The sequence below is a fragment of the Magallana gigas genome, chromosome 8, assembly GCF_963853765.1.
Source record: "Magallana gigas chromosome 8, xbMagGiga1.1, whole genome shotgun sequence".
NCBI classification, from domain to species: Eukaryota; Metazoa; Mollusca; class Bivalvia; order Ostreida; family Ostreidae; genus Magallana; species Magallana gigas.
The window spans coordinates 40,929,872-40,942,135 of NC_088860.1; the positions used below are offsets into that span (position 1 = coordinate 40,929,872).

The 12,264-nt window shown below is 33.4% G+C and overlaps 2 long non-coding RNA genes across 2 annotated transcripts; both read left to right on the plus strand.

Annotated features, from left to right (window-relative positions):
* Positions 1-440: 440 nt before the first annotated feature.
* Positions 441-4,831, plus strand: LOC136270813 (uncharacterized). The gene is made up of 2 exons (XR_010708671.1): positions 441-935; positions 4,530-4,831. It is a non-coding gene; the product is annotated as an uncharacterized lncRNA (long non-coding RNA).
* A 4,113-nt stretch (positions 4,832-8,944) lies between these two features.
* LOC136270812 (uncharacterized) lies at positions 8,945-12,011 on the plus strand. Its single transcript, XR_010708670.1, has 2 exons — positions 8,945-9,433; positions 11,715-12,011. It is a non-coding gene; the product is annotated as an uncharacterized lncRNA (long non-coding RNA).
* Positions 12,012-12,264: the final 253 nt, after the last annotated feature.

Genomic DNA, 12,264 nt, shown 5'->3' on the forward strand with positions numbered 1-12,264 from the left:
TTATAGTTTTGCTGGCATGAAAATGTTGGCAAAATGTTTTTTAGTTTTTAAGCTATTTGCCGGTAAAGTTTAAGGTTTTGGGGGGTCTGAAATTTTGTTGCTTTTTGTATAATAACCTTTAAACTAAAAATAATTTGTTAATACATATAAAACAAAAGTTGTTTAGAATAACGAGAGCTTTCATTTAAAATGAAGAAAAAAGGGCTGGCCCCTATAATTAGGGGTCAGCAGCTCATACACGTATTTTTCTGATAGCAAAATTCGTTATCATTCTATGAAAAAAAATTAATTCAGTTATTGTTAATATATTAAATAATGTCATTTGGTATCAAATTTAAAAAGTTCTGTGCCCTATTTTTTTCAAATTTCATAAAACAAATATGTGTGAATCGTACATGAACGAGTTAATTTGTCTACATACACAAGCGAACAAATGCCGTTTTAAGGCCCAGGCATTTACTGCATTACATTGTGTTGCGTCTAAGATAAATTGTTGTGATTCAATTTTATTTTTTTTTATCTAGGCTATATCATTTATGAATTCAACTACTTATTTAACACGTTCTAATCGGCCACGCAGAACAAATGTTTGCAATGTTTGTCGCGGACCCGCGAATGTAAACAGTAACGAACGGTATTGTAGAAAAGAGAGAGCGTAATGCAGAAGATAAGTTGTGCATTTTTCGGTGTACACATGCATTTTCAAGTTACTGTGAAACATATGAACATGCACAGGGAACAATACTACATATTTGTATAAGGAGGGATATATTCTCGTGTGAATCGTTTACGAGGAAATTCTGACAGCCACACTTCTGTCGACCATGTCGACGGATGTTTATGTTTCCATTGATCAGCCGTTGATAAGCTACGAGTAATAAAGGGGAAAAGATGGACATTAAAGTGTGTGATCTATGTGGATGTTACTGAAGAAGGTGAGGCTTTTTATTCCTTTTAAAGTTTCTTGTCTATAGTGGTTAAAATGTCAGCATGTTAACTGGTTAACATTTAGTCTATAGATGTACATGTAAGTACGTGCACACTGTCACTGATGTATGTTATTTTTCTAGTCCAGACAATATAAATCCTTTTAACGGAATTGAATCCCAAATGTTTTACCTTTCACTTGTTTTTTTTCTCCTTTTTACCAGAATTTTGTGTAAATTACAATTCAATTTATTGAGAAAATCCACATGTGGCGAAAGTCATACATGCAGTATACAAATATACATGAAGTTGGTACTGTACATCGATTTTCTTATGTTATGTGCATCACGTATGAATTTACAAATATATCTTGATGATTTAACATCTGCTGGGTTAAGAATTTTATAAGAATTACAGAGTTAGATGTTTTTGTTAAGGTGTGGGTGTTTGTTTACTAACATGTAATTTTTACATTGTTTACTGGATGTTTAGACTTGCTCGAGGTTCATGGGTGACTGGAAAGGATGACCGAATTTATCTATTTAAAAAAAATCAGATTGTGAATTTCAACTCAAAATTCAAAGCAGGGTCTAATTAGAAACATATGATCATATTCTTGTGCGGAAGACTCCAAATGTAGACATAAATGCCCTGTAGACATACATGTAACATCAAGAAAAGAAAATTGTATACTTCAGACTTCAGAGTTAAAACATGACTAAAAAGTCTTTAATATTTTTATGATGCCGATCAATGTATCATTAGAGAGGTTTAGCAGACCAACGGGTACCCGGTACATGTACTTGTATATGTAGGTTACAAGTTAGAACTATGCCAGTTCACATAATTTTTCTTGTTTAGCAGTTTTGATGTGTACTTGAATTGTCCTTGTTAATGTTTTAAATGTAATTTTTATATTCTCTTTTTTAAATCTGACTACTGGCAGTACATGTACTGGCATGCCAGCAGTTCTTGTCGAGGACCATTTCTCGCTGGTGCAATGTTACATCATATTTTCGTATATAATTTTATGTATTGATAAAATGACGTAACAATGCACTGATGAAAAATGGTTCTCAATGATAACTGATCGCACGCCAATATTGATTAATTACAGACAAAAACTGAAGGTTGCAAGTGTTATTTTATATTGACTTTTTATATATGTGACGGTCAGACCGGTTTAAATACCAGTGTTCAGTTGGTAGAGCACCTGACTAGAGATTCAGGGGGCCCAGGTTTAATTCCTGGTTTGGTCCTTCATTATTTCTCCCATCCTGTGACAATATTAAGGCTTGGACGTTTCTGTACTTAGCCGATTCGGTACATATCACTATACATGAGATGCGATACGATACATATCACGATACATTGCAACTAAATGAAAACATGAATAAGGGTTAAAAATTTATTCAATCTGTTGATGTATTACCGCATGTCCTAAGTTATTTTGATATATTTAAAATGAGCGTTGCACAATTTACAAATTACTTATGTCTCATATACACTACTTTTTCATTAACAAGTAATCCAAAAGTTGTCCACACTCCAGATTTAGCTTCCTAACAGGTTTGACAACTTTACGAGGTTTTCGGCCATCTTTGTTCTTTCATATTAGGCGCGCAGACTAAAAATAGCCGATATATGAAGCTAAGATATTTTTGGAAAATAAAAAAAAGTTCGCATAGGTATCGTAATGTATTAATGGTAAATGTAACGATCCAAATATCGTCAAAATAAATACCGTGGTGCATCGGTGGATCGTTCCATCCCTATACAATATTGGTTAGGGATGGGACGATCCACCGATGCACCGGTGCATCGCGGTATTTATTTTGACGATATTTGGATCGATACATTTACCATTAATACAACGATACCTTACCGAACTTTTTTTAATTTTTCAAAAATGATTTTCCAATATAGGACCATCAGATACTAGAAGTCGATCCGTAATAACATTATCTTCTCAATTTCTCCAAGAACAATGTTAGGAAGCTAAATATGGAGTGTGGAAAACTTTTGGAATACTTGTTTATGAAAAACTAGTGTACACGAGACTAAAGTAATTTGTAAATTGTGCAACGCTCATTATGAATATAACAAAATAACTTTGGACTTGCGGTAATACATCGGCAGGTTGAATAAATTTTAAACTTTTATTCATGTTTTCATTTAATTGCAATGTATCGTGATATGTATCGTATCGCATCTCATGTATCGTGATATGTACCGAATCGGCTCAGTACAGTATCGTCCCAGCCCTAATATTGGTATTGTAACCAACCCCTGGAACTGACAGGTTTACTCCTGCCAGGGGAAGAGCCAGGGGTGATCTTTGAGGGTGAAGATCATTTAAGGGGGGGGGGGGGGAATGTGACGGTCAGACTGGTTTGAATACCGGTGCCAGATACATGTAGCTCAGTTGGTAGAGCACTTGACTAGAGATTCAGAGGACAAGGTTCGAATCCCAGTCTGTTCTGTCATTATTTCTCCCATCTTGTACATATATATCAGATATATTACAGATGATTATAAGAGTCATCACATGTTTTGCAAGATGCAATAATTGTATTAAAACCTTTACTTTACAACACAATACATTTAAGTGAATATTTATGTCTCTTGATATTATTTGGTGTGGTGTTCTTGACAGCATCGCATTCAAGTCAATGTCAGCTACATTATGCATAAACAATTTTACCCGCTCCTAAACCACAAACTTTCTTATTAGTGGATTCAGCTTATACCACTGAGTGGCTGCTGTTGCAGCAGACTTATAATAAATGCACGCACAAAACACAATGAACTTATCAGAGAATGAAAAATTCATCGAGTTACTTTCAACTGTTGGAATTTGGATATTTTTTAAAAATGTATACTTGTGACAAAACATATAATTATGTGATACATACAGCTGTAGCTTTATGAAGAAAATTTGGGTTAGACATATATATAGCAACCATGCAAGTAAATGATATTTGCTAAAACTTCCAATTTATGACGCACGAAATATACGCTACTTTTATAGAGATTGACATACATGTAATGTAACACATTCTGTGAAAAATAATCTATTAAAAATTCTTCATTAAGTTTACTCATACATGTTTTATGCTTATTACACATAGTATTGTTTTTAAAACATGTAATTTAAAAGAAAAGAAACCAAAACCCTCGCCAAATTTATTTGCCAAAAAAAACCCCGGTAGAATTGATAAAACATGCGGGTATACCAGAAGGAAATACATGTACTTTGACGCTGTTCAGATGGGTAATATTCCTTTGTAATTTTCGAATTGAAATTTTTGACTGTTGCACTACAAGAAATAAACTCTAGCTCTCTTTCTCTCTCAAACTCTCTCTCAATCTGATAAGTGTCTATACCTAAGAAATTTTTTTAATATTATATTATGACTTGATATGCAAATTTTTGATCTTGTACTGCCTAGATGTTATGTCATGTATTGGAATATGTAATACTTATTACACTGCATGGTCAGTGTATTTTTTCCAGAAATAATATGCATATGTTAATGTAAACACAGCTATTACTAGTACATGTATGTAAACACAGCTAATTATTTTTTTTTTTATTTCAGCTAAAAACGGACTCTTGTTCTGACATGGCACCACATGGCTTTTACCTGTTGATTCTTGTGGGTCAGCTCTTGAGATTAACCTGTCACCTCTATCCACATGCATATTCCTTGTGTTCTACAGACTTTTTACCGGTAATTCAAATTAAATCGGATAATGCATGAACAATAATGGAACTTGAAGAAAGCATCATCCCATGTTGTGGTTTGTGTTTGATAAGAAATTATGAAAAACAAAATTAAGGCTATTTAAAGAAATTCATAATTGTTGTGAAAATTTGTTTTTCAATAAAAGTATGCAATTATGTTTCCTTTATTTTTTTATTTTATAAAGGTATTTAGATGTGTTTACATAATTGAACCCCCCCCCCATCCAATTGTCTGCATTAAGATTACATGTAGGATATGTAAATGTACATTTGACTTTGAAATAACATCTGCTACGATAATTACTTTTGAAATGAACAAGAAACAACCTATTTCTACCTTTCTAAGGTATATATGCATAAAAAAAGGAGAAAAACATGTCAAATTTTGAACATTTTTCATGGAAATCAACTCTGTCTCCAGCTACCTGGGTGTTTGAATTTTATTTTAATTTAAGGCAGATGTCTAACTTGTAGGTTGTATCTTACTGTTTTAGCATGGATAGAAGGAGACTAGAAATCAAAATAGATTAGATATTCACTAAATATGATTGTTAGCTTACTTTTTTTCATAAAAACAAGAAATCACAAGCAGGACAGCCGTCTATTTGTTAATTAAAATGGTGTAAATCATAAGATAAACAAATAATTAGGATCAAATTTTAGAATCATTGATGATTGTTTTCAAATATGTGTGAGAAATGACTCATGGAAATTGCCATAAGTTTCATAAAATTAGGTAAAACATTTTTAACCATGACTTTTTATGAAAATCAAAAGATGGGCGGGGGGGGGGGGGTATACATGTAAGGGTATTTCTAAGTGATGTGAAGCTTTTTTCATGATTATATAATGTAGATGCATGTTGTATTGAATAAGGTTTCTTTTTAAAGGTGGTTGAACAACAATTGACCTCTAAAAGGTCAGGTAAAGATGTTTTACTATGGAGAACCCTGTCAATCTGTGTTTACTAATGGAAATTGGAAATGGGGGGTTCACTTAAATGGCCATATTTTTATTAAACCTCAATGGAATTTGCAATATGTGGTATTCTTTTTCTCAGAATTGCATTAGCTTTCTTATTCTAAGACAAACCGTCTTTTCATAAAATGTTAGTGTACTAATTAAGTTAAAGGTACAAGGAACAGTTTCGGATAAAGAACCGTCAATATTTTTGTAAAATTGATAGTGACTGTACTTGAAGATTTACCAGTGTTGCGTAGATTCATGAAATGAATTTTGATGTTTATCAATAGTTAATGGGATGTCTCTTGTTGGAATTGGTAAGGCCTAAAAAAAAAATAGTGTGTTTAGGGTAACACTGATGAAAAAATTAGGTTAGGTAGGTGGAGATTTCTTTTTATTTTATCTATTTTTTTTGCCTGAATCCTAAGAATGTTTGTTTGTTTCATATTTAAAAACGTATTTTTTATTGGAAATAAGATAAAATTCACAGTCGGATAAAATCAGGCATCTAAAAATGGTAGGATTGGGCCATTTTTGTAGGTTAGGTCGGGTTACCCGAAACACACAACTTTTTTTTTTAGGCCTAAGCAATATTAAGGCCCCTAATTTTAAGTACATGAGAAGCAGTAATAAATTGTGAAACTTGCGGCTTTGACTGTTGTGTTGACTTTACACAGTGAAATTGAAGGTTACAAACGGGAGGTTATATAACATGAAATGGAGGTGGATGGGATATTATATGCCTATTTAGTATCTACTGGATATGAGGACAATAGGAAGTTTATTGTCCCCCAAGACAGCAACTATTTCATGAGGCAAAGCCAAGGGAAATAGTTGCTGTGGGGTGGGACAATAAACTTGCTATTGTCCAAAAAGTCAGTTAATTCGTATATTGTTAATCCGAATAAAACTTTATTTGTCAGCGATGCAGAATTTCTTGATGATAAACAAATTAGAATTATCAAACTTTGTATTTAATGCAGTGATCTGATTAGGTCAGAGGTGTTCCGAGTTTAAAAAGGAGGGAAATCAAATTCTGCTGATGAATGGTTTTGATGACTATTCACCATGGGCAGATAGCATGGATACTATTTCAAATTAGATAGAAAAGCATTAGTTTGTGTGGGCGCCTTCTAGTGATCAGTTTGTCCGTCTGTCCATCCGAGATCGCTTGACCAGAGCATAGCTTCTCTCCCCTTGGCCCAATCTGGCTCATACCTCATCCACAGGGTTCCTTTGGGTTAAGGATGTGCAGTGACCTTGAACCATGTTGTTAGGTATAAGGTTAAGGTCATAGTAGAATTACATATATAAAATCCTTGTCTGGGGCATATCTTCTCTCCCTTTGGTCCAATCTGGCTAATACTCACAGACTGTCTCTATCGTTAATCGATGAGCAGTGACCTTGCATGAAATTTCTAGGTAAAGGGTGAAATATCATATCGGATCATGCAAAAATCCTTTTTTGAGAGCATATATACTTTCTACTAACCCCTATTTGGCTCAGACTTCACATAAGCAGAGCTTTTGAGTAAAGGGTGTGTAGTGACCTTGAACCTATTTTCAAGGTAAACTGTGAAGGTCATAGCAGAATTATATTTAAAAAATCCTTGTCTGGAGTACATCTTATCTCCCTTTGCTCCAAACAGGCTCATAATTCACCCACATGATGCCTTTGATCAAAGGATATGCAATGACCTCGAATGATATTTGTAGATCAAGTGTCAAGGTCATATCAGATCACTCAAAAATCCATATTTTAAGAGCATATATATACTCTCCTTTTAGCCCCTAATTGGCTAATATTTTGCCTAAACAGAGCTTATTGGTTAATGGCATGCAGTGACCTTGAACCATGTCAATGTGAAGGTCATAGCAGATCTTAATAAAATTAGTTTTATACAGAAGATTATTTCCTGGATATGCTTAATCTTGGTCAGATTGAACAAAAATGCCTGTATGTTAGGGGCAATGAAATTGAATTAGAAGTTCTATGCCAGCTGGAAAAATTTCAAGTTATAGGTCAAGGTCAAAGCAAAATTCTCTTAAATAACATCAGCGGGGCCCTTTGAAATGTTCACCATTTCAATGTTGTCTGGTTCATAGTAATTTCAAATAAAAATATTCACAGAGGAATAATAAAATTAAGTAAACTATACATCGATAAGTTTCTGACAATTGATGATGCAACAAGCACATAGTACGAAAGGTCAACCCTTTGAAAAGCAGTGTAGTGGAAATGTTGCTGAGATTTATGTTTTAAACAAAATTGATTTTTTACGTAAATTTTAATTTTGCATTCTGGGTTAAGAAATTAGATGTTAGTTCCAGGTAAAGTTAACTTTTACCTAAAATGAAGTCAAATTTCTTAAGTCGTACTTAAACACATTCGGATTTTTTTGTTAACTCGGTCTTGATATGTTTATGTTTTTTTGTTAATTTGTACTTAAAACTATTCGGATTTTGTTAAGTCGTACCAAGAATCATTCGATTTTTAAAATCGTTTTTGTACTTAAGTTACTTTTGTCATTAGATTAAGAACACTGCTTCTTAGAGGTACTTCTAGCATTACTTTCGACATTAGCGGAAAACCCACTCGTTGCTTTGCAACGAGCTTTGCTCTAGTTATTTTTTTTTTTTCCCGCAAATTTTGTGCACGAGATTTCTCGAACATTTTTTGGCTGATTGCTATGAAACTTTCAGGGTATGTAGATGATATTAATATCTCTAGACGTTTTTTTCAAATTTTTAAAATTCACTTCCGGTTATGAGTTATTGCCCTTTAATTGAAAATTGAGGGGTCTTTTGTCCAGAGTTGATCTCGGGAACTACAGATGATAGATGCATGAAATTTGGCGAAATTGTCGGTAACATTTTATAATTTTGCTGGCATGAAAATTTTGGTAATTTCTTTGTTAGTTTTTGAGCTATTTGTCGCCAAAGTTTAAGATTTTTTCGGGGCTGAAATTTTGTTGCTTTTTGTATTATAACCTTTAAACTAAAAATATTTTGTTAATACATATAGAACAAAAGTTGTTTAGAATAACGAGAGCTTTCATTTAAAATTAAGAAAAAAGGGCTGGCCCCTATAATTAGGGGTCAGCAGCTCATACACGTATTTTTCTGATAGCAAAAATCGTTATCATTCTATGAAAAAAAATTAATTCAGTTATTGTTGATATATTAAATAATGTCATTTGGTATCAAATTTAAAAAGTTCTGTGCTATATTTTTTTTCAAATTTCATAAAACAAATATGTGAGAATCGTACATGAACGAGTTAATATGTCTACATAGACACACAAGCGAACAAATGCCACATTAAGGCCCAGGCATTTACTGCATTACGTTGTGTTGCGTCTTAGATAAATTGTTGTGATTCAATTTCATTTCTTTCATCTATATCATTTATGAATTCAATGAACACACATTATTTAAACGTTCTGTGTGCAACTATTTGTCGGGGCGCCCCTGTTTGTGACCCCCGCGCGCGCGCGTCGAATGTAAACAGTAACGAACGGCATTGTAGAAAAGAGAGAGCCGTAATGCAGAAGAGAAGTTGTGTATTCTTTCGGTGTACACATGCATTTTCAATTTGCTGTGAAACATATGAACATGCACAGGGAACAATACTACATATTTGTTTAAGGAGGATATTTTTCTCGTGTGAATCGTTTACGAGGAAATTCTGACAGCCACACTTCTGTCGACGATCAGCCGTTGATAAGCTACGAGTAATAAAGGAGAAAAGATGGACATTAAAGTGTGTGATTTATGTGGATGTTACTGAAGAAGGTGAGGCTTTTACTCCTTTTAAAGTTTCTTGTTAACTGGTTAAAATTTAGTATATAGTATAGATGTACATGTAAGTACGTGCACACTGTTAGATGTTTTTGTTATGGTGTGGGTGTTTGTTTACTAACGTGTAATTTTTACATGTTTCATGGGTGTTTAGACTCGCTCGAGGTTCATGGGGGACTGGAAAGGGTAACTGAATTTATCTATTTAAAAAAATAACAGATTGTGAATTTTCAACTCAAAATTCAAAGCAGGGTCTAATTAGAAACATACCATATATTCTTGTGCAGAGGACTCCAAATGTAGTCATGAATACCCTGTAGACATAACTTCAAGTAAATAAAATTGTATACTTCAGACTTCAGAGTTAAAACATGACTTTAATATCTTTATGATGCCGATCATTGTTTCATTAAAGAGGTTTAGCAGACCAAAGGGTACCCGGTACATGTACTTGTACATGTAGGTTACAAGTTAGAACTATGCCTACCATTCTACCAGTTCACATAATTTTTCTTGTTTAGCAGTTGATGTGTACTTAAATTGTCCTTGTTAATGTTTTAAATGTAATTTTTTTTTCTCTTTTTTTAATCTGACTACTGGCAGTACTGGCGTGCGAGCAGTTCTCGCCGAGGACCATTTCTCGCTGGTGCACTGTTACATCATATTTTCGTATATAATTTTATGTGTTGATAAAATGACGTAACAATGCACTGGTGAGAAATGGTACTCGGCGAGAACTGATCGCACGCCAATATTGATTAATTACAGACAGAAACTGAAGGTTGCGAGTGTTATTTTTAATTGAACAACATTGTTTAAAATAATACCAGTGCCAGATAGCTCAGTTGGTAGAGCACCTGACTAGAGATTCAGGGGGCCCAGGTTCAAATCCCTTCATTATTTCTCCCATCCTGTTACAATATTGGTGTTGTGACCAACCCCTGGAACTAACAGGTTAACTCGATCCTGCCAGGGATGATCTTCGAGGGTGAAGATCATTTAAGGGGGAGGAATGTGACGGTCAGACTGGTTTGAATACCGGTGCCAGATACATACATGTAGCTCAGTTGCGAGTGTTATTTTTAATTGAACAACATTGTTTAAAATAATACCAGTGCCAGATAGCTCAGTTGGTAGAGCACTTGACTAGAGATTCAGAGGGCCAGGTTCGAATCCCACTTTGTTCCGTCGTTATTTCTCCCATCTTTTACATATACATGTATATCAGATATATGACAGATGATTAAGGTCATCACATGTTTTGCAAGATGCAATAAGTGTTAAAAACCTTTACTTTACAACAGAATACATTTAAGTGAATATTTATGTTTCTTGTTATTATTTGGTGTGGTTTTCTTGACAGTGTCGCATAAACAATTTACCCGCTCCTAAAACACAAACTTTCTTTTTGTGGATTCAGCTTACCGCTGATTGGCTGCTGTTGCAGCAGACAAATAAGATATGCACGCACAAAACACAATGAACTTATCAGTGAATGAGTTGAGTTTATTTAAACTGTTTGAATTTGGGTATTTTGTTTTAAAATGTATACTTGTGACAAAACATATATGTGGTACATACAGCTGTAGCTTTATGAAGAAAATTTTGGTTAGAACATATATACCTATCATGCAAGTAAATGATATTTACAAAAAACTTGCAATTTATGGCGCACGAAATATACGCTAGTTTTATAAAGATTGACATACATGTAATGTACCACATTCTTTGAAAAATAATCTATTAAAAATTCTTCATTAAGTTTACTCATACATGTTTTATGCTTATTACACGTAGTATTGTTTTTAAAACATGTAATTTATAAGAAAATAAACAAAAACCCTCGCTAAATTTATTTGCAAACAAAAAATACACAGTAGAATTGATAAAAAATGGTATACCAGAAGCTAATACCAGTACTTGTACTTTGACGCTGTTCGGTGGGTAATATTCGTTTGTAATTTACGAATTGAAATATTGACTGTTGCACTACAAGTATGGTAATAAACTCTTTCTCTCTCAAACTCTCTCTCTTTCTCAATTCGATAAGTGTTTATACCTATGAAAATTTTTTAATATTATATTATGACTTGATATGCAAATTTTTGATCTTGTACTGCCTAAATGTTATGTCATGTATTGGGATATGTCATACTTATTACACTGCATGGTCAGTGTATTTTTTACAGAAATACTATGCATATGTTAATGTAAACACAGCTATTACTAGTACATGTATGTAAACACAGCTAATTATTTTTTTTATTTATTTCAGCTCAAAACAGACTCTTGTTACCACATGGCTTTTACCGGTACCTGTTGATTCTTGTGGGTCAGCTCCTGAGATTAACCTGTCACCTCTATCCACATGCATATTCCTTGTGTTCTACAGACTATTTACTGGTAATTCAAATTAAATCCGATAATGCATGAACAATAATGGAACTTGAAGAAAGCATCATGCCATGTTGTGGTTTGTGTTTGATAAGAAATTATGAAAACAAAATTAAGGCTGTTTAAAGAAATTCATAATTGCTGTGAAAATTTGTTTTTCAATAAAAGTATACAATTATGTTTCCTTTATTTTTTATTTCATAAAGATATTTAGATGTGTTTACATAATTGAAACCCCCCCCCCCCCCCTCTATTTAATTGTCTGCATTAAGATTACATGTAGGATATGTAAATGTACATTTGACTTTGAAATAACATCTGCTATGATAATTACTTTGGAAATGAACAAGAAACAACCTATTTCTACCTTTCTAAGGTATATATGCATAAAAAAGTAGAAAAACATGTCAAATTTGAACATTTTTCATTGA